The sequence below is a fragment of the Pan paniscus genome, chromosome 12, assembly GCF_029289425.2.
Source record: "Pan paniscus chromosome 12, NHGRI_mPanPan1-v2.0_pri, whole genome shotgun sequence".
In the NCBI taxonomy this organism is placed as follows: Eukaryota; Metazoa; Chordata; class Mammalia; order Primates; family Hominidae; genus Pan; species Pan paniscus.
The window spans coordinates 96,906,953-96,934,911 of record NC_073261.2 but is presented as its reverse complement, the minus strand read 5'-3'; the positions used below and the strand labels follow the sequence as shown (position 1 = coordinate 96,934,911).

Genomic DNA, 27,959 nt, shown 5'->3' with positions numbered 1-27,959 from the left:
CTTCCAGTGCCATTCTGCATCCTTACATAGCCAAGTAATCCCATCTCTATCCCTAATAATGCATTACTTGGGTAAATCACTTAATCTCAGTTTCCTTGTCTATAGAATGGGTTGGATACTTACATGTACCTTGTAGATGGGTAATAATGAATGGGAAAGTACCTAACACAGAATATGACTCATAGAACATGCCCAGTAAATGTGACTTTCTTTCCCTTTTCTTCCCCGCCAGTGAGGTCCAGAGACAGTGTCTCCTTTTACAGATGAGGACATGGCAGCACATGAAAACTGATAGGGTTTCTTGGCCATCACTCAAACAATCAAAGGGCACCAGAGGACTCTGGTGGGGTGGTGCTGATTCCACCATCAACTGACTAATGTGATTATTCTACTACGGTATTCCCTTCAGTCCCTAGCACAGATCCTGGGCAAGCAGGGATCCCTGCTTTCCAGTTGAAAGTTCTTCAGGGGTCCCTGGAACCCCACATCCACTCCAGGAGGGGAAGAACCTGGGTTCCAGGTTGTCCCCCTTCCCTCCTCTGCATTATAAGCTTGCTGATCACAGAGCCTCCAGCTCAGGTCCTGCTTGCCCAGGCTCAGAGCTCCAGAGGAAAGGGAATACCCTAGTAGGATAAGAAATGATAAGAAATGACCCCAGGCCTGAAGGAACCACCTGCTTAATTGGGGAGTAGCCTAACACTGTGGAAACAATTAGCAAAGTCTCCTTAACAACAGAGCCTCTGGGTAGAGTTTATCCTTCATTCCTAAGGGAGGCTACTTAGGATTATTTATTTCTCATTAGACTCTCTAGGGCATGCTAAGAGCTGCACAATTAAACTCCTTATATCAAGGAAACAACTATTAAAACCTAGGATTCTAATGGATTTCTAAAAAGAAAGAGAAGATAAAGAAATAGGAGCGATCAATGCTCCGGATGTCACAAAGACACTGGACTTGGAAGATGATGTTTTAGGAAAAGAGTTGATAAGTGTGTATGTAGTCATCTGTGCCTATGAAGTTGGCTTAATTTTTAGGGCCTGTTTTCCAAGGAAGCTTGGCAGGTGTGCCCAGGTAGGACCGTCAGTGCTCAAGAATGTTAAAATTCTGGGAGAGCTGCATGGGAAGAGGGAAACATTAGAACAGAAAGTGTTCAGAGATGCTGGATTGTGAGGGATTGTAAGGGTCAAACAGCCTGAGACACAGGGTCTCACCCTAAGATAGAAACAGGGTCTGTAGGAGCAGGCTCTGAGGCTGAGTCCTGGGAGAACATTTCTCTCTCTTAGAACTTGTTAAATGCCAGCTCTAGGGCAAGGATCCTCAAAGCCTCTGACGGGCACAGCTTATCTCTTTTAGACATTTCGCTCTCTCGACAGTAAAGCTGGCTGGTCAGGAGTGATTTTGATGAAAGCAGGGTTCCCTGGCAGAGGGCTTCCTTGTGCAGAGTGCAGATGGCGAACATTTTATCCAACCAGGGCTCATCAGCAAAGCAAAACTTTTATTTACCTGTTTCTGAGAAAGGAATTAGACACTGTTCTCTCAGCAGCCTTTTAAACTAGAAGCAGGAAACACAAAATCTTTTCAAATACTTCTAACAAATAATAAAATCTGTTTATATTATGGATAATTACAGAGCAGAGACTCAGGGAGAAAGGAAGGAGAAAAAGGAGGGGGAAGAAAGAGTTGGAGGAGAGAAAAATAGACATAAAGAAACATAGGAAGAGCCCACAGTCCTGGAGGGAGATAGTGGAGGGGGCACCTTACCATGTGTTCTCTCTCCCTGTTTGTGAAAGATGAAAATGAACAGCTTTGCAGAGAGAGCCAAGGACACCTAAGGGGCCACAAAGAAGTCAGAGATAAACTCTCAGGGGCACCTAGAGACCTACAGAGATGGGCTCAGCCACACACAGAGGTAGTTTATAGACTAGTGATGTGGTTTGGTTCTGTGTCCCCACCCAAATCTCATCTCCAATTGTAATCCCCACATGTCGAGGGAGGGACCTGCAATCCCCACGTGTCAAGGGAGGAGGTGATTGGATCGTGGGGGAAGTTTCCCCTGTGCTGTTCTTGTGATAGTGAGTTCTCACAAGATCTGATGGTTTTATAAGAATCTGGCATTTCCCCTGCTATTGTGAAGAACATCCTTGTTTCCCCTTTGCTTTCTGCCATGATTCTAAGTTTCCTGAGGCCTCCCCAGCCATGTGGAACTGTGAGTCAATTAAACCTCTTTCCTTTATAAATTACCTAGTCTTGGCTCATATCTTTTTTTTTTTTTTTTTTGAGATGTTGTCTCATTTTGTCGCCCAGGCTAGAGTGCAGTGGCATGCTCTTGGCTCACTGCAACCTCCGTCTCCTGGGTTCAAGCGATTCTTCTGCCTCAGCCTCCCGAGTAGCTCAGACTACAGGTGTGCACCACAGTGCCTAGCTCATTTTTGTATTTTTAGTAGAAACGGGTTTCACCATATTGGCCAGGCTGGTCTCGAACTCCTGACCTCGTGATCCACCTGCCTTGGCCTCCCAAAGTGCTGGGATTACAGGTGTGAACTAGAGCACCCCGCTGGCGAGTACCTTTATAGCAGTGTGAGAACAGACTAATACCATGAGAATATCTGCAAACACAAAGAAAGCCCAGCTGAAGAATGGGCTGAGCCTTGCTAGACTGAGGGATGAAAAGACTAAGAACCAATGTTAGGGAAAGCAGCTCAGCTCCCTGGAGGCAACGCTTAACTTTGTATCCTGCAAGGTGGGAAGTCAAGTCACATTTTCAAGAATCTAAGGCCTGTGTTGAGTATCATTTCCAAATTGTGGCACTTGAGGGTATCTCTGCTGATGTCACTTAAAGCCATTTTGGATTTGTTTATCCTGAATTAGTTATGAAGATTTCTTTTCTTGGAAATTGCCAGGTGAGGCAGATTTGTGGAGAGGTCTTGAGCCCTGGAGGGAGAAGTCAGCGTTGTGGGCCGTTCAGAAACGTGGTTGGCCACTGTTTAAATGAAACGTTTCAGACTTCAGGATTGAACTCAAACTCCTCAGCTTAGTAAGCAAGGTCCTAGGGAAGCAGCACACTTCTTGCAGTCTGGTCATACTGATGGCTCAGTTCCTGAGCACGCCTGGCTCTCTTGTGCCATGGCGACTTGTCACTTGCCCTGCATGCCTGGTATGCCCCCCTGACCTTGTGTGCCAGGAAAATCCATCCCCTTTGTGGCGCCTATCTGGGTGGTTATTATATTCTCATAGCAGCCTCTATTTCTTCACCAGAGCACCTCCCACAAATTTAACACGATAACCTTTAGCGTCTATGATCCCCTTTCTACTGTCATCCCTTAAAGGTGAGGACCATGCCTGCCTGTTCTTCAGCTCCAATCCCCACGCCTCTCAAAACATGGGAGCTGAACAGATGAATGAAGACTTCTCTCAAATATTTTGTCTTGGGAAAATGCCCCTCATCCACCCATTCCTTCAGTCTGTAGGAGGGGCCTCTTCCTCCCCTCCCCACTATGTCCAGTGCATTCCTTCACGCAGCCCTGGACAGCAGGATTGTGGTGGTCCACGCATCTCTGTGGCAAGCATTCTGTGGTGTCTGTCTGGAGCACCAGGCCCCCAAGACAACACTGTCCTCCTCAGGCCCTGGCTTCTGAGCTCACCATCCCGTCTCTAGTTCCAAAGCAGTTTTTACCAAGGGAACGCAATTTCTGGGTAAGCTGCAGGGAAACTAGGATATCTGCCTGGCTTCTCTTTTCCTGATGAACTTCTACAGCTCCCTCCTTGCTCTCCCTCCCCTTACATGTAAAACAAGACTGTGGCTCCCTGAGAACTGGGCTGGATCTGACTTCTAGAGCATCCCTCAGAGCACCCAGCTGCTCCATAAACACCTGATGGCTGATTACCTGTTGCTTGATGCAATTTCATGATATAGTTATGCGTTGGTTTGGTCACTCCTTCAACAATTATTTACTAGGCACCTGCTCTGTGCCAGCCACTGATTTGGATCAGAGGTCCGTCTGCAAAGTATGGCATCAAGGCCAAATCCAGTCTAACACCTGTTTTTGTACAGCCCATGGGTAAGAATGTTATATGCTTATCTTTTGCATTTGTAAATGGGTTTAAAAGCAAACAAAAGAAGACTATTTCTTAAAATGTAAAAAAATTTTTTTGAGACAGGATCTCACTCTATTGCCCAGGTGACATGTAAAAATTATATGAAATTCAAACTTCAGTGTCCACCAAAATTTTACTGGAACACAGTCAGGCCCATTCATACACGTATCATTCATGTATTATTCGTACTACTATGGCAGAGTTTAACAGCTGCAACAGAGAGCGTGCGGGCCACAAAACCTAAAATATTTACTATCAGGCCTTTTACAAAAACAGCCAACTCCTAACCTTGACAGTGGGAATAGAACAACAAACATGACAAGGTCTCAGTGCTCATGACTACACTCACAGGAAGGAAACAGACAGTGTACAAATAAAGACTGATTCATGCAATAAGGGAAAATGGAATGTGATGGGCATGGGTGGGTGGTAAGAAAAGATCTCACTGAAGAAAAGATCTCACTGATGAGCTGATATTTGAGCAGAGACCTGCACAATAAAAAGGAGAGAGAGATAGATATATAGTGGGTAGAATTTCAGGTAGTGAGAATACCAAGTACAAAGACCTCGAGGGAGGAGAGTCCTTGGCCAGAACCCCCTATCTGAAAAAAAAAAAAAAAAAAAAAATGTCCTTGCAGCATTTACTGGTGCCGGAGCAGAACAAGTAAGTCCCACTGCATGCAAGCTGGTATGGTGAGGGACTGTGGTGCAGTGGTTAGAGCATGGCTCTGGTGTCAGCAGATCTGTGTTTGGATCCCAGCTGTGCAAAAAAGATTTGCTCTTACCACTGCATTTCCCTAAGCCTGGGCTTCTTGCTGGCTGAGCAGGGCCATGACACCACTTCTCCATCCACCTTCCAGGACGGCGAGGGAGATCCTGAATAAGAAGGCTCTTTCTAAACCGAAACGTACATGAGGGGGTTAAGTATCACCAACATGGGCCTCTTCCCACCTGTCTGTGCTGGTGTTCTCTGCTTTTGATTTTAAGCCCCCATGGGTTGGCTACCATTTAGCTTGAATTTTCTGGGACAGACTTGATTTTATATGTTTGGTCCTGCCGGCCCTATAAACCGTTGAAATGTCTGAGAAAGACTCATATTTCAGCTTCCAAACTGCATCTCTCTGACTGCTTCTGGTATGAAGCGCCTCTTGGCAGGACCTTGTTAATGAAGATTTGGTGAGAAAAGCTTGACCTCTGGGCGTGCAGGCAGGAATGGGTACAAGTTCCCTAGACTTGCTTTGAGGCAGGGCCTCCTGCGGGTTGGTGTTTCTACCTTTTGCTGATGAGGAGGGAAGGCTGTGCTGAACTCTTCTCTCAGCTACTGCTTAGGTACTTGGGGACGTTCTTCTAAGCCCGCATTTTCTGCTCTGGAAAATAGGACGCAGCACAGTCCCACACACACCCTTTCCAAAAAGGATGAAGGTGAGCCTGCTGAAGTGCCCTTTGATGCTGGGGAGATGACTGCCAGAAAAACACATGTGAAACCAGGTGTTACATTATTAATACCTGCATGGCAACTTCAGAGAATTCAGGCAGGCACAACCAGCGGCACTCCAGCTGCAAACACAGCCCCGTTTCCTCCTGCAAGTCCCTGTGAGAGCCTCTCTAAATCAGACTCTATTTCTGATTGCCTGAACTTTGTGTGCTGATGAACTTTGATTCATGAAGTGGCCTTTCTAGGTGAAAATTTTCATAGAACTCAATTAAACCAAATTGATTGTGGTTGGTTATAAGGTGAACGGTGTTGCGGGGGAAGGTGGAAATCCAAGAGAGGACACCAGCAATGTAAAAATTACCCTGAAGAAAACTGCCAAAAATAATACATTTTGCTTCTTGCGAGATTCCATTGACACGGCCTTCTACAGACTTATTTTATGGAAAGCTGCGAATGTTTTCACCAGGTTTCATCTGTTTTTATTCTCTTTAGTTATCTAAGTTGCAGCTGAGGCAGGAGACCAATTGATAGGCTTCCTACCCCCACTGCAACCTCCCTCATCCCCACCTGACCCAGTCTCCTAAAGGATGGCTATAGCTCTGTGACATTTTAATTTGCTAGAATGAGACAGAATAAAGCACGAAGGCTCGGGTCTGTGCATTTATCTTGCTTGGGGGAAATTAGTGCTGGCTCTAGCACACACCCACTATATACACCAATGAAAAAATACAATTCAATTTGTGTTGGCAGCTTTAGGAGAGCAGGGCAACCATTTGTTAAGTGCAGGGTAATTCAGCGCCTGATTTTGCAGAGAAGCAGTGCTGAATTCCCAAGCTGGCAATTTTGCCGGCAGATAAGTGAGTTCCCAGTCCTTTGGAAAGTTTCTAAGCAGAAGATTGCTCTTCTGCAGTGCTGTGACCCCAGCATGGTGTTTCTTTTGGTCAAGTCTGCTGGGGTTGCCAAATGCTCCAACAGAGTGGAGTCCAGGGGGCTTTGCAGCAGGGGTGTGGCTGATGGGCTCATGAAAGGCATATTCTGAACACCAGAGGTTGATGCAGAGGAAATGTGTTTATTTGAGAGCATACTGTGCACCTCCTGAGCCTCCCAGTTAAGATGTGCCTATGTGCTCCCGAAGCTGGAATAAGGAAGAACCTGCAAGAGCCTGCAGTTATCCCATTTCATGATTAGCCAGTGGGTGCACGGGGTGCAGTCAGGAACTGGGGCTGACTGATTGGCTGCTCTAGGTCATTTGAAGTGAAACAGAGACACATTTTTGAGACTAAGAAATGAATGAAGCAGAGAGCTATGATGTGCTGAAAAGCAAATCCCTAAATAATCACAAGGCATTAAGAAATAGTCTGGCTTAAAAGTGTGCTTGTCAACAACTCCACTGCCCATTAAGCTCCCAGAGATCAGGAGCAGAACCATGAGCCTCTCCTTCCTGCCTCCTCTAGGGCCATGCTGCCGGCCCGTCTGGGTGTTGCTCTACATTTTCCTTCCTACCACCATGCACACTGCCTTCCAACTACAGGCTAACTTGGCAAATGCCCTCAACTGTCAATGCCAACTTGGTAAGGGCAGGGCCCACGTCCTCAGCAGGTGCTCTGTTGACATTTGTCCCTCCCTGTTCAGCTCGGTTCTCTGCCTGATGACTGCTCTCAGTGAAGCCCCATGCTGATTGCAGATGCCTCTGACAGCCATGCTAGCAGGTCCTCTGGAGCACAGGTCCCCAACCCCCAGGGCCACAGACCATCCAGGAGGAAGTGAGTGGTGGGTGAGTGAGCGAAGCTACATCTAGTCCCCATTGCTCACATCACCGCCTGAGCTCCACCTCCTGTCAGATCAGTGGCTGCATTAGATTCTCATAGGAGTGCAAACCCTACAGTAAACTGCACATTCGGGGGATCTAGGTTGCATGCTCCTTATGAGAATCTAATGCCTGATGATCCATCACTGTCTCCCACCACCCCCAGATGGGACCATCTAGTTTCAGGAAAACAAGCTCAGGGCTTCCACCAATTCTACATTATGGTGAATTGTATAATTATTTCATTACATATTATGATATAATGATAATAGAAATAAAATGCACAATAATTGGAATGTGCATGAATCATCCTGAAACCACTCTGCACCCCTAGTCTGTGGAAAAATCATCTTCCACGAAACCAGTCCCCAGTGCCAAAAAGGTTGGAGACCGCTGCTCTGGAGAACTTCTTAGATGCCTGTCAGCCCATGCATGGCACCCGCCTCAGGAGCCCAAGACTTCACCCACATTCTCGCAGGAAGTGGCATTGGATGTTTGTAAAATAAACTCTGGGGTGTTTGGGTTCAGATCTTTGGCCTGCCCTTCACTCTCTTTAAGTCATTTTACCCTTCTGAGCCTCAGTTTCTTCATATGGAAGTAAATAAAGATGCCTACTTCAGATACGCTTAAAGCAGATGACATCTGTCATGGTCCTTGTATGCTCTGCTCAGTCACTTCCTTCCCTCCCTCAGGTGTGACAAAAGGCAAAAAGAAATTTAACGAGCAGTCTGAATGGTGGGAAGGTGGTAGGAATGTGTCTAATTGCCTTAAATAACAGATAATAATAGATGCATGGGAAGGGATGGGACCGGTAAGTCTACACGGAGGAGATCTGTGGCCATGACGATAAAGGATTAGTAAAGGTAGAAAAAGGAGATGAGGGCCCTGCCCCAGGGGATGCTACAGTTCTATGCATCACTGTCCGTCACGGGACCATCCTTCTAGCAAGTGCAACCTCCCCCAGCTCTGCAAACACAGGAGTGACTGGCTCCTCACCACATCTTTGTCTCCCAGATGGCCTAAAACACTGATGTGAGACAAAAGCACATGCTTGGTGAATCTCTGCTCTCGTTCTCACATGAGCTGACAGTTGATGAATCTTTTCTGGCAACCTAAATGGACACTATAAGCCAATTCTTCAGACACCCAAGACCTGTCTTTTTGCAGGATATGGTCTTCAATCCTCGAAGCCAGACTGTTTCTTAGGTCAGGGGAAAGTTGAGGGGTGGCGGCACTGGCAGGCCCAGGGTGGCACCCCCTAGTTGCATTGGGCTCTTTCCTCTAGGTAAAGAGGAAGAAGAGTGAATCTTGATCTACACTAACTGATACGGTTTGGCTGTGTCCCCACCCAAATCGCATCTTGAATTCCCACGTGTTATGGGAGGGACCCAGTGGGAGATAACTGAATCATGGGGTGGGCCTTTCCCATGCTGTTCTCATGATAGTGAATAAGTCTCACGAGATCTGATGGTTTTAAAAACGAGTTTCCCTACACAAGCTCTCTTTTTGCCTGCTGTTGTTCATGTAAGACATGACTTGCCCCTCCTTGCCTTTCACCATAATTGTGAGGCCTCCCCAGCCATCTGGAGCTGTAAGTCCATTAAACCTCTTTCTTTTGTAAATTGCCCAGTCTCAGGTATGTCTTTATCAGCAGCATGAGAACAGACTAATACTGTAGCTCAGGGAGAGGTTGCAGGGTATGGTGCCCTAATTTACATAGTCTCTGTCTGGACACCTGACTCCAGGCTGTTAATAGAATCATGAAGTGCTGATGCCGAAAGGGTCTTTGAGGATGGTTATTCCAGTGTTTTTCTAACTCTGTGGAGTCCTAAGCTTGAGGAGGGCCCCAGGGCCTGTTTTGGGGTAGGGGGGCTCATATGTGAAGGCATTCTCTGGCTTTCTTCCTTGTCTTCAACTAGAACCACCATACCCTGTCTCTTTCTTTCTTGCAGGGGTATGTGATGATGAAGGGGTCACCCGGAATAAAGGGTTCCACTGCAGCAAAGCAAAAACTGCCTCAAAAGCCACAGAGATGGTTGATTTCATGTCCACATTTCAGAGTCAAAGGAGTCTAAGGGCCAGAGCAGTGAAGAGACTTGCCCAAGGTCACCCGCTGGTTAGTGCAGATCCCAGCCTGGGACTGCATCTACCCTGGAGTCCAGCTCTTCTCCCCACCCCTGGACCTGCCCTTCAGACAATCTGAGCACTGTCTCTGTGCTTTCCTGGCTGGTGATGCCAGGAAGCCTAGGCATGGACTGCTGAATGGGGAGGGAGAAAGTCTAAAAAGCAATGTCAGCAGGAGAATGCACACTCTTGAAGAAGTACTAGCTATCTGCACTTTGATGTTCTGGAGAGCACCTGGCTTGCCAGGCCCTTTCTTCAGCATCTCTAGGTAGCGCTGCTGAATGGGTCTGGAAATCCACAGGGCACCAAGTAGCACAACAGAAAATGCCCAAAGCCCAGGGCCATAGCCTTGACACTGTGGCCAATTTGCCGTGTGACCTTGTGTTAGCAATTTTGTCTTTGACTTGCCTCACCTATGGATGGTTTATGCCTAAGTTCCGTTCCAGCTTTAGCGTTCCAGGCTCTTTCTGATCTTTAAAGATGAACTTATTCCTGCACCAATAGCTGCAGGAATTTTTATCAACTTGCCATGAAAAATAGTATCTGCTCTTCCTATGTATCCCACAAGCTTCAGAGGCCTTAAAGATCCCCATGGCTTATTTAATTTGAACTTCAACAAAATGAAATTCTTATCCACATGGGAATGATGTGATAGCAAATGTTCAGCTAGACTTTGATTTTTAAGTGCATTGTTATATGCAAAGAAATCCCTGACAGCCTCCCAGATGTCCTCAGTGATGTCCTCTGTACACTTTGGTGATATTTTGCTCTTTTCCTCTATGCTCTGGGAACTAACTCATCATATATGAGCCATCCTGAGGCTTCTCCAAGAGCACCCACTACATGCCAGGTTTGAAAAACTGTCAACTCATCAGATTGAGAGCTGTTTCATTTGCTTCAGATGCCAGATATGTAGAGGGAAGGTTGAAAGACCCCCTCAGCAAAAGACTTCAGTCTTGACGAAGCTGGGCACACCGATATACAGCTCCCAAAGAGGGCGTAATTCTAGGAGTCAACAGCTTAAGGTTCTGCACCCCCCAGAACCCAGACTCATTGTAGGAAAAGCAATGATTCACTCTGAGGCTTCAGAACAGTATTAAATTACTTGTCCATTATTCTGTGATTTATGCTGGGGTTGGGCTGAGAGGTCCCTGCATTGCTTTCTCCTCCTCAACCCACTCACCCCAGTTTCAACCACTGCCCAAACAGCCACAGAATTTATAACGCAGAAATTGGCTCTGAGACCCAGCGCAGTGGCATTTTCTTTCTGCCAGGGATTTTTGCTACTGTGTCGGTTTTATGCATATGTCCACATGATTCTTATATTAAGCCACAGGAAAAAAAATCCAATTTGTTTTTTATTAAAGTCCAACCGCTGCCCTGCCAGTCAAACCCATTTATCTCACCCAGCATGGATTGCTCATGTCAACCCGTGATTACCGTGCACTACCTCGATAACAGCCTGCTGATTATCCCAACATCTGAAAAGCTGCCTTTTGTAAATTACATTGCCACTAATGAAGCCCAGATGCACTCACTTCGTGTCCTCTCCCACTCCCCCTTTCTCTGTAATGCACAGGAGCCAAACCGCAAGGCCACCGCTGGCATCTGAGCAACCTTATAACCAAAGCATAGGATTTCAGGCCCAGCCACAGCACATGTCTCCGGATGACATAACCCCCATTTGATTCAATCTGCTTTCTCCCAGTTTGACTGGGTGTCAGATTAGAGCCCCGTTATTACAGTCCATGCAGAAAACCCAGATACCAGGCAACACTTTAATTTGGGATAATAAGGAAGATGAGCAACATGTGGCACCGATCGTGTAGGTGCAAGGGCTGTGATTTGTAAATTACGCTAAACAGATGTGGAGGGGAAAATTGCCATCCAGATGACAGTTTGGTTCAGCTTGAACAAAAACGGGCCCTGACGTGGTTTGGGGCTATTTATGCCATCCTGCTGCCCAATGGCGGGGAGTCAGAGGGGCTGACGCTTATGCCACAGGTTCAGCAGTGGTCAGCTCTATGGGGTTTTGCTGAGGGACGGCTCCTATGCCCTTCCTGTTGTAGTTTCCTTATGTCTCAGGCAGGCAGAAAGAAGTGTTGAGGGCTAGGAAGCAAGGATGAGTCAGTGTGGGTGGACATGGGGTGCCTCTTTCCACAAGGTCCGATCTTCTGCCCATCTCTATGGCCATACCATGTGGTTCTGCCAAAGCCTGGCGTCAAGATTCCTTTCCAAGAAGTTGTCACACATGTTTCAGAGACAGAAATAGAGACAAAGTGGCCAGGCATGGTGGCTCATGCCTATAATCCCAGCACTTTGGGAGGCCAAGGTGGGCGGATCACAAGATCAAGAGATCGAGACCATCCTGGCCAACATGGTGAAACCCCATCTCTACTAAAAATACAAAAATTAGCTTGGTGTGGTGACACGCGCCTATAGTCCCAGCTGCTTGGGAGGCTGAGGCAGGAGAATCGCTTGAACCCAGGAGGTGGAGGTTGCAGTGAGCCGAGATTGTGCCACTGCACTCCAGCCTGGGCGACAGAGTGAGGATCCATCTCAAATAAAATAAAATAAAATAAAAGAGTCAAAGCATGAGCAGAGCCCGTGCAGAGCAGCTGCTCAAAGGGAGGGCCACACCTGGTGGAACCCGCCCCTAGCCCCAGAGCCAGGGGAACACCTCCTAGGACCACTTCGTCATATCCACTTCCCACCAGCTCTGCTCTCCTCTCCCTGCTGTCAGTGCACTGGAGGGAGGAGGCTGGGAAGGTGAAGTGTGGCCTGGGCGCCTTGAGGCCTGTATTGCCTGTCTTGGCTAAAGAAGTGGGAGTTGCTTGCACCAAGACCCAGAGCTCCAGGAGATGGCGACCATCCTAGATGACCAGGGCAGTGAGGGACCTCAGCCCTCTGGATCCCCAAAACAGGAAGGAGTTCCTTTCTTCTCTCTTCTTACTTCTTTCTTTCCAAATTGGAAAGACTGGGCATTTGCCTCTGCTGAGTTTTTGCTCAGTGATGGCTTAAATGTCCATCCTGCCTTGTTTCCTTACCTCTTAGGCAGAGAGAAACATGTAGAAAGGATGATACTAAGGGAAGAGTGGGCATGGGTGGTGCCTCTGCAGAGTAGGCTGCAGGAGGTGGCCATGGCACAATCCTGCCTCCACCCCTTCCTTGCGTGCAGACTCAAGTCAAGCATTCATTCAACAAGCATTTATTGGGCCTTCACTGTACAAAGCATGGGGCCAGTGTATGAAGACATAGAAATATCACCCACTTAAGCCCTGATCTTGAGTTGCTCAGTCTTCATGAGAAGGGAGATCTGCCTAGATAGAGCCACTTCTGGAGGGGAGAAGAGGATGAGTGCCTATGAGTGACAGAAACAGAGCGCCATGCAGGTGCAGCAGAGGGAAACGGCCTTCCTGCTCAGGCAGTCATAGAGGAGGAAGATATTTGAATAGTACTCAGAAACCCCACCCAAAATCCTACAAGAATGGGCATCTCACTTCCTTCTAACTGCTTCTAAAGGCACAATCTCATTTTGTTCAGTATCTCAGTAACAGGGCCTGGGAGGGAGTTTGAGCCAGGAGCTCATAGGACCAGTCTGATAATTTAGAACCTAAAACTGGGGTCTCGGGATTGGGTGAGTGCCATGGATGTGACAGATTGTTCAGATACCATGTCCTGGACATTCTTACTTGTCTTATGCCTGCTAGGCTTCTGCGGGGCATTTGCAGATTAAAGGGACACTGTGATGTGACTTCATTTTGTTAGTTTCTGTGTTGATGCTCTAAAGAACATTTACCTGCACAGTCATTCTGAGGAACAGGATTTTCCAAAGCCTGGCATCAAGATTCCTTTCCAAGAAGTTATCACACGTGTTTCATAGACAGAGACCAAGTGTGAGAGAGACAGAGAGAGTACAAAATACAGATGCAGAGAAAGAGACAGAGACGGAACCAGAGAGAACTAGAATTTTTTTCCAGTGTCAACTTCACACAAGGAAAAGAACAAAAGTCAGAATTCAAACCCAGCACTCCTTTTTTTTTTTTTTTTCTATTGAGATAGAGTCTTGCTTTTTTACCCACTCTGGAGTGTGGTAGTATGATCTCAGCTCACTGCAACCTCCACCTCCTGGGTTCAAGCCTTTAGCCTGCCTCAGCCTCCCAAGTAGCTGGGACTACAGGCATGTGCCACCATGCCTGGCTAAATTTTTTTTTTTTTTTTTTTTTTTTTTTTTTTTTTAGTAAAGATGGGATTTTGCCATGTTGGCCAGGCTGGTCTCAAACTCCTAACCTCAGGTGCTCCACCTGCCTCAGCCTCCCAGAGGGCTGGGACTACAGGTGTGAGTCACCATGCCCAGCCCAAACCCAGCACTCTTAATCCAGAGAAACTGTTCCTTCCACTACACTTTGCTTCTGCTGTTATTTACATAATATTACTATAAAACTAAATATTGCATCATGCTTTATAATTTGCAAGGCATTTCAAACCTCATAACTGTTTGACAATCCTTTCATCATTATTAGTCTCTGTTAGTCATACAGATACCAGATGATTTGCCCAAGACCACACCACTGGTCAATGGGGAATTTTGCAGCCTGTCTCTGTTAATTCAAGAGAGCTTCCCCAATGCAACCAAACTCCTGGCTAGACCCCTAAGTCAAAGCAAAACCCTTCACAAAGAACACAATAGATGCATCCTCATTCTAATTCCAACCTCTCTTGATCTCAGTTTCTGGACTTTTAATATCAAGATAAACATGCTCCATCTGTTCTCTTTTCCTGTTCCAGTTACCATGAGATCCCTGCTTCTGCCCTCCCTAAGAGAACTATCTAGAAGGACAGTCCCCTGTACTAGTGACCTCTCTTCCTTGCTGTTTGTCATTTGTCCCATCTCTTGCAGTCACACTCACCTGATGAACCAGATAAGCTATTCTACACAAAACCTGGGATGTTAACAGGGTAAGTAGCTGGCATATGCCTCTGGGGCAATGACCAGTCTTCAGTGGAAATCTCATTATCTACCTAAATTTGTTTACTAAATAAATGAGACAACCTATTTATGTATCATGTAAATTTAATTAGAGGCCTGATTTATTTACTCTGTGTCTATCAACAGTCACCACTTTCTCCAGCTCTGCATCCTGAACACTCTTTCCCTGGCATAAAACAAAAACAATTAGCTTCTGTCTTTCTTGGATCTTAGCCCTGGAGCATAAGGGAGCAGAAGGCTAAAGGCAAAAGCCAAATGGGGTAGGGTAAGTCAGGGGGTGTTCAAGAGAGCCCCCTGCAATACCCAGGCTGCTAAAAAAAATTACCAGAACTGAGGGGGGCCTCTATGAGAAGGAGACCCTAGGAAACATCTTTGAGTTAAATCTAGCAAGATTTACTGAAGGGCAAGGATGCAGGGAGTCCATGAACATTCCATGATAGGAACCCTCCTCATTTATTACTTGTTAAACGATGTTCCCCTAATTTTAAAGGCAATGAGTGTTCCTTGGACATTTTTCCCAAATAAAATCTGAGAAAAGTTAATGGTTGGTTCATCTGGATCTTAACAGGAATTTTGCAGTGAAATTAGTCAAATAAATTGGAGCAGGCCTGTATTGAACACTGTCTGATTTGGTAACACACCTGTGACTCTCAGACAGGCACACAGAGTATGCAGGCATCCGCACATCCGTGTGACCATGGAAACACTTGCTTGAATACCAAACAAGATATTCAAAAAATAGGACTATTCAAGGCCCTGCCCTTCACTTCTTCCTCCCTCATCATTGGCAGTCTCACACTCACAGGAATACCTTTTCTTCACAGAGAAACTCCAGGACCTGCAGAACTCCTTCTATAGAATGGCTGGTTTGGTGTTCTGGAGTCTAGCCCTGGATTTTGCCAAGTGATCAGAATGCCTTTCTGGTTTGCACCTGAGCATGGTAACATCAGTTGTATTTGAAAAGTCATTGTAAGCAATGCCACATAAATGCATTGTTACAATGATTGTTCAGATGCTGTTGAGTATTGGTGTCTCTTTAAGGATCCATATAAAAGATTTCTTTCTGGTCATAGTTTCAGACCACATACATTTTTGTTAAGCAGCTGGTTTGTTTTGCTTTAGCTAAACTGTGAACTTTATAATGGAAAGCACTTTGTGTGCTTTAATTCATGTGTGCTGCTTAGGAGGCCCACAGCCAAACGTGTGGCTTCCTCTATCAGGTAAATTGCATGGCATGGTTTTTTGTATTAAGGACATTCTGAGGTTCATAGTAACTTGCTTATCTATGTTTTCTCCTCTATCTTTCTTAATTATTTTAAATTTATTTTATGTTGCTCAATTATTGATAGTTTTAAACCCTATATTCTTTTTTAGAATAAGGCAAAATATAAATGTATAATTAAAAACTTTTTAACATTTACTTTAGGTGATGATGCAAAGAAGTAAAAGTCAACTGCAATTCAAACACCAGAGAAAGTTATACAGTTAATATTTTGATGTATTTTCTGTCAACAATTATTATTATTTTTTTGAGATAGAGTCTTGCTCTGTCACCCAAGCTGGAGTGCAATGGCACAATTTCGGCTCACCACAACCTCCACCTCCTGGGTTCAAGTGATTCTCATGCCTCAGCTTCCCAAGTAGCTGGGAAAACAGGTGCGTGCCACTACCCCTGGCTATTTTTTTATATTTTTAGTAGAGATGGTGTTTCACCATGTTGGTCAGACTGGTCTTGAACTCCTGACCTCAGGTGATCCACCTGCCTCGGCCTCCCAAAGTGCTGAGATCACCCGTGTGAGCCACTGTGGCCACCTGTCAATTATTTTTACAAAATTAAAATAACATATCATATACAAATTTGTATCTTGATTTTTCCACAAAATATCCTGAGCATTTTTCTACAATATTAAATATTCTCTATATTTACCACTTTCTCATTTGGGGGCTTTTAGCATCTTCTCAGGGTTTTGCTTTGGTATTTTTTTCTATTATAAATAATGTTGCATTAAAAAATATTTCTAGAAATTTTTTTGTTCAAGTTTTTAATTATTATCCTAAGATACATAACTACTATGAGAATTAGTAGTTTAAAATACATAACATTTTTAATATTTTGATGAATATTATACAACTGCTTTACAGTTGTACAATATATTTATGTTCTTGCTAGCAGCATAAGAAGCATGCCTATTTCATCACAACCTCATTGGCATTATTGTGTTATTACAGTTAAAACTTTTGCCATTTTGTAGTAGAGAATGGTTTGTTTTTTAATTTGCATCTTTGAATACTAGCAATTGTAATCATTTTTCATCCTTTTATTAATCTTTTTTAAGTATTCTTCTTTGAATTGTTGCTTCATATCAGTTGCCCATTTTTTTGGGGGGGGTATTAACATTTTTATTTTTTTTAATGTGAGGCTTTCATACATATATTAAATACAACAACTATTTTCTTATGTATTTATGGAAAATATGCTTATGTTTCCATTTTGTTAAGTTTTTTAATTATAGGATTTTAATTCTTATGTAATCATCTCGACAGATTTGTTCAATTTAATTCTTATCTACATTTAAGAATAACTATCCACATATATTTTCTTTTAGGTCTCAAAAAAATGCTTTGATCTTTTAAATTTAACTACATTTAGTTAAAATCTAGAATTAATCTTGGTGTATTTTGGGCTTCTGTTGCAGGCTCAAGGCCTGGGCCCATGATAATATATTAATATTGGTTATCTCCGAGCTCCTCTGGGATAGTGGTCCTGTTATCTACCTGGGAAATAGGAACACTTTCAACACTCATTTAGGCTGGACTCTAGACAAAGTAAAGTAGGCGACAACTTGTGCAGTGTGATTGGAAGTGAATCAGAAAGCCCCATCTCCCCATTGCTACCTACCAAAATATATAAAACACTTTCAACATCCAGGAACAGGACTCAAATTTCACCTTTATAGATATATCCCTTTTCTTTCTACCAGATTCCAATTAATAAAAAACTAAAGCCTGAGCAGTTAAGTCCTCTAGTCAGTTCCCACAATTAAGGGTGATTATTTTTGAAGACGTTTAGCTGAGATTCCCAGACTCCTGGGACCAGTTCCAGGACAGAGGAGCACTGAGATGGGGGAATCTAGGAGGATGAGGTGGGTGTACCCTTACCTGCTCCTCAATGCAAATGAAGCCTGAATCACTGATTTCCATCAACACCTCCCTACTCTTGCCTGAAAGTTAGCCTAGGGCCTTTCTCTTGGGTGACCAGTTAGACTACTCCCCAGGGCAACTGGAGGGATGCTAATATATTTCCCCTTGGGGGAGGGGTAGGATATTCTCATGTTTTAGACTTGGGCACAGACACCAAGTCCCTGGTCTTCTGGTGCAGCAGATCTGAGATTCCTGGCTATTGCCTGATGTCTTTCAAGCAGATTCACTTCTTCCTTTGACTTCTTTCAATCCTGATCTCCCATACAAATAACATCTGTCTTTCATGACTGGCATAGGCTGTGAGCTTATTTTTTAAGCACAACTCAAAAGCATTGATTTCACAAAGAAGTATAAAGCTCAAGGTGAAACAGCCTTTGCTTTTCTGAGAGATCACTTCTTCTTCTGCCCCTACAAGAGTAAATCAGAATTTTTGTTTTCCCCCCTGAGGTGAACTAGTTGGAGGATCCAAAGGTCCAGGCCCCTAAAAAACACCTCTCTTTTTAGTTCAAGTCACATGCTAACATGTCAACTCGTTCGCCTGGAGCTAATACTTAGCATTTTGCATTTGGTTTTATAGAAAATGCATAACTGTCAATAGCTTCACTTCTTCCTTTGACTTCTTTCGATCCTGATCTCCCATACAGATAACAAGAGCCCAGGTGAGGGCAGAGTTTCAGTAAACTTCCAAAAACAAATAAAGATGAGAGACTGTATTTATGTTGTATTCAATATTTTATGAGCTAAAAATAAAAATTAAAAAAATGTAGCTTATCCCTCTAAAAGCAACAACATATAGAAATATCAAAATATTGATTTAACAGTGAAGGCCTGGTTCAGGGGAAAGAGGTGGGCAGAGTAGAGCTCTGTAGCATGTGGAAGGCCAACTTCCCCTGCATCTAACCCTCCTCTTGGTTCTTCGGCCAAGACATGCCTCTTCTAGTTCAGGAAGCCAGAGAATGCATCATCAGATTTTGGGCCAACAGGAATTTCTGTCCCCATCCTGGACAGATTTACTTTGCTTTGCTATCACTAAGGATTTTAAGTAGATTGATCTTGCATCCCAGCTTTTCTGGGACTGTGTCCATTTATGCAGTGATCGCTTTCACTCTCAAGAACGTCTCCACTGAGACCATAAATTATACATTATCCTAGATATTCATGGAAAAAGAGACAAGAGAAAAATTTTTTATTTTTATTTTTGAGATAGACTGAATCTCACTGTGTTGCCCAGGCTGGAGTGAAGTGGCACATCTCAGCTCATTGCAACCCCCACCCACCAGGTTCAAGCGATTCTTGCATCTCAGCCTCCCGAGTAGCTGGGATTACAGGCACCCACCACCATGCCTGGCTAATCTTTGTATTTTTAGTAGAGATGGGGTTTTGCCATGTTGGTCAGGCTGGTTTTGAACTCCTGACCTCAAGTGATCCACCCGCCTTGGCCTCCCAAAGTGTTGAGATTACAGACGTGAGCCACCGCACCTGGCCAAGAAAGAAATTAAGCTCTCTTTTTGTCTCTAGATTTGGGGATTGTGGTAAGGTGAGTCACATGCTATCCCAGAGGTTAGCAAACTTTTTCTATAAAGGACCAGATAGTAAATATTTTATGCTTTGTGAGACAGACAGGCTTTGTTGCAACTACTTAACTTTGCCATTGTGGAGAAGGTGGCCACAGACAATATGTAAGCAAATGAGTTTGGCTATTTCCTAACTAAACTTCATTTATGGTCACAGACATTTGCATTTCATATAATGTTCATGTGTCACAAAATAGTTTTCTTCTTTTGATTGTTTTTCCACCATTTAAAATGTAAAAACCATTCTTAACTTGTGGGCAGACAAAGCCTGCAAATTGTAGCTGCCTTGTGCTGTTTTAGCACCTTAATGAATGCATTGGGTACTGGTGAACAAGCCCCTCGCTCCCCTCCGGGGGCTGGTTCTCTGCATACATTGGGTATCATCATCATCAACAACATTTACATTTATATAGCCTGAACACACACATGAGGTCTGAGAGCTTTCGAGGTGGGAGAAACCTTATCATCTCTGCAGCGTTCAACCACCGAGCAAGCAATGATAGGTGAGATGTATCATAAGTAATTTGCTACTGATAATAAACTACTAAAGCTTGCAGGTGATTTATGCCTGTTTATAAGTTAGAGAAGATTTGACGCTGTTGCTATAATAATGCTGTTCTCCCTCACTTGCATTTGCCTTCTCCAGGTAGGAGATGGGGTCTGCTGCAAGATGACTAACAGGTGAGGGTCACAGGCAGGACAAACTGCCGTGAATATACCAGAGCTGTGTGACCCGTGACAGGAGAAGTTGGAGGATCTCTGACCTAGTCCTACCTCATGGGGAAAGATCTTCACAACAACCCTGCAAGGACAGGTTCAGGAAAAGTGTGGTGGTCCTGAGTTTGTACAGTGATGAAATCGAGGGCAGAGAGACCAACAAGCTTCCTCAAGGTTGTACAGCTTATGAACAGCAGAGCTAGAACCATAAGGCAGGTCTTTTGGGTCCTGAAATTTGCGGAGTTTGCTATGACACACTCAGAGAAACCTCAAACACTCACAGCCTGCTGTCTTTAGGCTCTGACTAGACAACAATATCCAAAATCATTGGCTAACTCCACTGCTATTGTATAGAGTTGGGGCCTTCTCGTTCATGGTTACAGCTCGGGAAGTTACACTATCCCCATTTTATGGATGAGTAACTGTATTTTCAGAATACTATTACCTAGATCAAAAGAATCTAATGAACATTTAGAGACCTGGCCTAAAGTACTTTCATAAGTCAGAATCAGCTGCCAAGGGAGTGGGTATCCCTGTGCCAGGTGGAAGCACTTTGGCAGAATGGAAAGTAAACAGTGAAGTCCCCTCTAGCACGCTTGTCAAATTGCCATTCTAAAAGGGCTTTGGAGGTCATTGTGTCAAGCTCTCTGTGTGCCAGGGAATAAGAAACTATTGAGCATATTACGGGAAAGTCACCCCTGGGACTCTGTCCACCCACAGCCAAAGCTAGTTTGTCTGGCTTGTCATCAAATGAACTTCTCCACCAGCCAACACTTGAATACATCTCCAGGGCCATGGGAACGGATATGCATAATTCTCCCAGACTCACACTAAGAAGAACAAATAAATTCTTAATCACGCAACTATTTAATTCCTCTGAACATTCTTCTGAACATAGTGTTATTGGTAGCTTTATTATATTTTAATTGATTGAAAATGGGTCACTAATTTGTATTGCATTAATTACTCTACAACGGTCTACCCAAATCATGCATGGTTCCGCGGCTTGTTTTCAGTTGACCATTTTTAAAGGTTAAAAAAATTTGTTTTTTACCTTCAAACTCAAGTTCACGTTCAGTTGACAAAGATTTTTTGCCAGACTAAACTTTAGTGAGGTTCCTGAACCTTCTCCTAGGCACGTCTGTGTCCTCGCTTATAAAACCCAGTGTTATTAAGAAACTTGCTAAGTCAGTTCAGCAAAAACCCTCCACCCTAGATATCTGATAAGGTTTCTCATCTTCCACCAGGCCCCAGGTAATATCTGATCATCTTGGCCTGTCTTCAGCAAGAATCCTGTGAGGTCACTTTAGCCAGAATCCCCCCATTACCCGTGATGTTTCCTCCTTGGAATTTTCCATCGTCTTACCCCCATCCTGCTTCTTGGCTATGTATTCCCACTTGCTCGTGCTATATTTGGAGTTGAGCCTCATCTCTCTCCCTCCCTGCAAAAATCCCACTGCAGTGGTCCCTTTCCCTATCATGATGGTCCTGAACAAAGTCTTACCATGCTTTAGCAAGAATCATGGAATAATTTTTTTTTCTTCAACACAGTGCCCCCATATTAAAACAAAACACCAGTTCTGTCTAAACCAATTTATCAAGTCCTTCAGACTTCCTCATTCTGATGAACTAAATTCTTCATTCTTTCCTTTTAGTCCCTGGAAAGAAGTTCAAAGATTTAAAGCTGCTCTTGAATTTGGGATCTTAAAGACTACTTGGCTTTTGGAAGCATCCGGGCAGCCACAGCCAGGATGGTAAACAAGGGAAGCACCGAAAGCAAGACAGAGGGCTGGACGTAGGCAAGTGGGAATGGCCACCTCCCCAGTCACACCCCAGGGCCATGAAACATTAAGGCTGATGACTAAAAAGAGGGAAGAATATAAAACGTCAGAGGAATCCAGGTGAAGGCTGGGCTCTGCCAGAATTTAAAGAGATGGAAATAAACATAGAGCTCTAAGATGGCATTTTGAATTTTTCTCACTAAAGGTCAGAGAGAAGAGGGAGGCAAGGAGTGACAGCAGGGCTAACAACGAGAGAGAAATGAAAGGAGAGAAGGGGCCTGGTAAGACAAGAAGGAAAAAGAAAGTTTTTACAAAAATAATCAACGTATGAAGCCCTGGTCACGTAGATTACATCATCTTCCCTGAGTGGCAGAAGCGCCCTCTAATTCTCGGTGTCGTCAGAGCTGAGACAGACCTTCTGGGCCGTCGCTGGCATCTTTCAGCACCTGAGTTCATTCTGGGTTTTACTCTTTCTGTCATCTTTCTCATGAGTCCGTCTTTATTCTTTTCGGCTTGAGATCCCTTGTTGCCAATCTTAAGATCACTCTCTATCTCAGGTACAAAGTCAAGGCTACCCACATTGAAGGCTGGAGGTATTGTCACTGGAGAACCAACTCCCCCAAAATCCAGATGACAATGCTTCCGGAGGGGCCTAGGGGATGGAGTGAGTTGGGCAGAGGCAAGACCCTGAGTCGCCAGCAGCTGATGGCTTCCGGGGTACTCAGCGGGTCCCAGAGCACCTTTCTGCTCCCTGTGGGTCTGACTCTCATATTCCTCTTAATCCTCATCCTTTGTTCCTGGAATACCACCAGGCCCACCCTAGCCTGAGACCCAGCCACGTCACCTGACTTATTGCCACTCCGAGGAGCTGGTCACAAAGCCCTGTGTGCTCTGGGGTCCAGCTCTCTGCTTCTCTCAGATCAGGCCTGAGCTGACCACACCAGCCCTCTCTGCTCCTTAGTCCATGCTGGCTTAAGCAGGCTGCTTGGAGTTGCAAAGTATCCCTCTCGCCTGAGCTCTTGGGGCACAAACTTGGTGGGAGAAAGGAGTGAAAGAGTTGCTTATTCCTTCCCTCTACCTGGGAAGAGGGATGCTGGAGGCCACAAAGCCTCCTTCTCCTCACTTCCGGGCTAGTTTTCATGTTGGGAGGTCAGACAAGTTGAATAATTTATGAAGCTGGAGAAATAACCCTTCTCCTAATATCCCTATAGTGTGTTAAACCGTGTCCCTCAGAAAGATATGTACTAGTCCTAACCGCTGGTACCTGCAAGGGAGACCTTGTTTGGTAACAGTGTCTTCGCAGATGTAATTAAGCTTACGTGGACTGTAAATCCAAAGAGAGGCAGGAGAAGAGATTTGAGACCCAGGGAAGACATACATATGAGGAAGGAGCTTGGAGTCCTTCTGCAAGTCAAGGAGCTCCAGGAACCACCAGAACTGGAAGAGGCAAGAATGAATTCTCCCCAGAGTCTTGGGAGGGAGAATGGCCCCGCTGCAACTTGACGCTGGCCTCCAGAGCTGCGAGACAATACATTTCTGCTGTTTTAAGCCACCCAGTTTGCAGTCATTTGTTGTGGCAGCCCTAAGAAACTAGCACATGGCCTGAGGCAAATACCACCAATATCAGAATATTTTCTGTTGACATACATTGGACAGAGGGGTATGGACTGGGCCTCACGAGTTCAGACAAATGAGTCCATAGGTTACGTTATGCCAGTGCCTGGCTGGCATGTGGGGTGAGAGCTTTGGATGAAGCCAAAAGTAACATTGGTCTGTGAAGGGGCCTTGGGGATTTTGTGGGAATAAAGGATGAGGATGTCAGGAGGTCAGAAAAGTCCCAGAAGGGGGATGGCTGGAGATGATTTCCAGTATCTGTAAAGGCTCGACCATTGCCTATGGAGAATCAGAGTGAAGAGATGCAGGCAGACTAGGATTTCTCACCCTAGGATGTAGTTTCCCTGAGAATGAGGGAATTGACCCCTCTTCACTGGGATCACTACCTGACACTGCCTTAGAGACCCTGTCCCCTTTCATTCTACACCCTGTATTTCCCACTGCAAAACTGGTTTCCAGAAAGCTCCTAAGGACCTACAGGAGGTCCCCAACTCTGACAGAGCAGAAAATCACAGTCACCTTAGAGGGAACTCTAGGGCTATGCACCTGAGAAGAATATTGGCCGTTAGCCAAGCATTCTTTAATTCAAAGAAAACCAAAACACAATGAAAGAAAGATGTCACTCTGCATTTAGGGATGTGATGAACACAGTCATTAAATGTAGAAACCAAAAAGTTCAGAAGTATAGCAGAATCTTGCTCTTTTTACTTCCTCTGATATCCTATGTGACTATGGCAAACCAGTGTATTCTTAGGACAAACTTCTCTATAGTCTATGCTGTGAGTGTTGAGCTGAAGCTGACAGTACCAGCTTTTAAAGTTGATTGTGACATTTTCAGGAACTTTGAAAGAAGATTGTTAAATACAGCCATTATTAAAATATACGAACTTACAATTAAATCAGTGCTTCTCACTGGGGGTGATTTTGTACTCCATGGGACATTTGGCAATATCTGGAGAGGTTTTCTTGGTTTTTACAACTGAGGATTTTACTAGTATCTAGTGGGTAGAGGCCAGAGATTCTGCTAAACATCCTATAATCACAAGGCAGACCCCCCAAAACAAAGAATTATCCTGCCCAAAATGTCAACAGTATTAATGTTGAAAAATTCTGAATTAACTACATTATATTTTTATAAAGGCAATAAATCACTCAAAACTCATCACTTTCCAATTATTTACTAGTATCTACGTTTTTGAGGTTAGGTATTTACATGCATATTGTGTCTGTATGGTGGAAATACTATTTAAGTGTGTGAGCTGTGTATCTCTTCCCAACTCCACATTCAGTAAAATCACGTCAGTAGCTTAAAGTGGCCATGGTGGCAAAATTTACACTATGAGTATAGACAAACAGTACAAATAAGGTCTCCTCACTTTTTTTTTTTTTTTTTTTTTTTTTTTTTTTTTGAGACGGAGTTTTGCTCTGTCACCCAGGCTGGAGTGTAGTGGCACGATCTCGGCTCACTGCAATCTCTGCCTCCCGGGTTCAAGAGATTCTCCTGCCTCCGCCTCCTGAGTAGCTGGGATTACAGGTGTGCACTACCATGCTTGGCTAATTTTTGTGTTTTTAGTAGACACGGGGTTTCACCATGTTGGCTTGTTGGTCATGTTGGTCAGGCTGGTCTCGAATTCCTGACCTCATGATCCATCCACCTCGGCCTCCGAAAGTGCTGGGATTACAGGTATGAGCCACTGCACCCAGCCAAGTCTCTTCACTTTTTTGAAGAGCCAGTTGTTAAACATGCCCTAGCTCACTACTGGAGAAATGGGTATAGTGTGGCTATAGGGGTGTGTGTGGGGGTTCTCTTCTCTTTCTTACTTCTTTCAAAAGAATGCAGTGAAGCTGAGACCTCTATTTTTCTAAACAAAAATGGGGGGGGGGGGCGGGGGGCAAAGAAGGTTGAAATAAATGAAGTATCTGATAAAAATGCAAAAGGAAGGAACAGAAGGAATGGATTATTTACAAGAAATAATTTTAAATGGAAAGGAAGTCATGCGTCTAAATATCTTTTTACACGATTAAAACATCTGAATGAAAAGTGAAAATCAATCCTCCTCCCAGATGTCTTTTCATTGTGATGCCAAGTAGATGAATATTTGAATATTTGCATTACACACAGCTTAATATCTCAATATTAGGAAATATTAAGATGATTTTCTACTTTTTTTCTTCTTCTTCAGATATTTGAAAACAAACACACTTTTGCTAAAGTCGCACATGGTTTCAGAGTGATCCCAGGTGGAAGCAGAGACACAGACAGTGGTTTCTTCACTGAGATCTGCTGTCTTACTGGATTTTTTTTTTTTTTTTTTTTTTTTTTTGAGACAGAGTCTCGCTGTCACCCAGGCTGGAGTCCAGCTGCACGATCTCGGCTCACTGCAAGCTCCGCCTCCCGGGTTCACGCCATTCTCCTGCCTCAGCCTCCCGAGTAACTGGGACTACAGGCGCCCGCCACCACGCCCGGCTAATTTTTTGTATTTTTAGTAGAGACGGGGTTTCACCGTGTTAGGCAGGATGGTCTCGATTTCCTGACCTCATGATCCGCCCGCCTCGGCCTCCCAAAGCGCTGAAATTACAGGCGTGAGCCGCCGCGCCCAGCCGTCTTATTGGAGTTTGAGATTGATCTGTGATGTGGTCACATTCTTAAAGAGCTCCTCTCAATAAAAACACATGGGAGTAGGGGGAACAGAGAGGAAGACAGAGAGAGAAAACAAAACATTTTCAATGAAAGGAAGAATTTTACAAATTTTAAAACTAAGTAAGCCAATGAAACAAGTCTGTTGGGACAAAGTGGTAGCTCAGAAGGGGAGGCACAGGGAATAAGTTTTCTGAAGCTGAGAGAATTCCAGGACTGAAGGGAAAAAGCAGAAGAACCCTGGACACTGATAGGAATGAACTCTGGACGAAGATAAGGTGTCTTGTGCTCCAGTAGCGGCAAGCTGGCTTGATAATGAGAAAGTGAGGCTGGGGCCATGTTTAAGAAGTGAGAGTAAACGAGTGTCCACTTAGATCCCAGGAGCCCAGACCACGTGTACATACATCACCTAATACAGGGCTGGTGCCTACTCCACACTCAACAAATGTTAGCTCCTCTCCCTAACTTTCAATTGCACACGTTTGTGACTTACCTCTCACCTCTGATCTCCTTCAGTTAAACCTACCTCTACCATATCCTTTGGCCAGATTTTTCTTTCCCTAACCCAAATAGAGGCTCTGTTTTTAGGTCCTGCACACTTCTCCCTATATTCCTATTGACAGCTTCAATTGCCCTGTCTGTGAAAATGACTCTGGGGTTCACAGCTTAAGTCCCAATATCTTGTTTCTCCCATATCCTATCTTTTAAGTAGTATACAGACATCCTAAATGTGTTGCTGCCACCTTCACTCAACATGTCCAAAACAAATCACCCTCTCTTTCCCCAAACCATCTTTCCTTCCCTGATAGTGTTCCCTGAAGAGAGAGTGATTTGTCAGAAGACTAGAAGGTGAGGAGAGTAAAGACACCTTAAGAAACAATAGAGATTCAGAATGGCTGCAAGGGGCAGGTAGGGGTGTGTGGAGAGGGGAAAGGGGAAGCTAGAGAGGTGAGCAGGGCCAGATTCTGAGGGCCTTGAGTGGCACTGAGGATTTATGACTTGATCATAAAACCCAGTGGAGAGTCCTAACTGAAAGGGACTGGAAGCAAAATAGCCTTTGATAAAATAGACTCTACAAGAGCGTTGGCATGGTGGCAAGGGCTCTGGCCACTTGAGAATTCCCCTGGCAGGCCAGGGCACGTCCCTACTTCTATAAGAAGAACTGAGACCATGTGGGGAGCCTCCTGGTAACTCTGTGGACTGCAGACTGCTTGCTATGTCTTGAATGAGGTCTGCCCTCTTAAAGTGGTCCATGAAGTCTTTCATCATTGCCCTTTGTGGAGGGGTCCAACCAAACTTTGCCTGATACTGAATTCCTCCCCAGAGGGGATATTCTAGTCTCGGCTGCTGGGTCTTTAGTTGGCGTGACTGTGGGCCAGTCAATACCTAGATCTCTAAGCATCCCCCACTTTGAAACAGACACACAAAAAATAGCACTCCCTCAGAGACTGAGAATAAGACAAAGGCAACCGCATTCTTTAAGGCCACAGGAAAGTACCTGGGAAATATGAGCCTATTATTAAAAGTTGGGTGGAGGAGATTGGAAGGAAAGGGAAAGTCTGTTGGAAATCCAATCCCCTGACGGGCAGTGACAGAGGTGGGCAGCAGGCCTGGTCAGCCTCACAAATCAGGCTTCTCTTAAATAGCTACTGTCAACAGAGTAGCGAGGGAGTGGAGATTTAGTGCTCACTCTCAGACCCATCATATCTGTTGTGCTTCAAAGCATGGAAAAGATGATAAATCAAAGAAGAATATGAACCAACGCCACTAATTTGGTGCCGAGTTGTTCCATTTGCCATGGAGTCCTCAGAAATTCCTCCACAAAGCCCAGTGCCCTTTTCTTAAAATCACATAACCAATCAAATATTAATAAATGTATTAATTCCTAACAGGAAAGGTGACTCATATGGATTTTGCATTAGGGAAGAAAAAACCTGACAACTAAGAGGTCTCAACTGGTTTTGGTGATCTAACCAGCAATTT

General features: G+C 44.6%; 1 protein-coding gene across 1 annotated transcript in view; it reads right to left on the bottom strand.

The window, feature by feature from the left end:
• ALK (ALK receptor tyrosine kinase) overlaps nucleotides 1-27,959 on the bottom strand; it is a 732,337-nt gene that overhangs the window by 381,245 nt on the left and 323,133 nt on the right. The window lies entirely within an intron of this gene.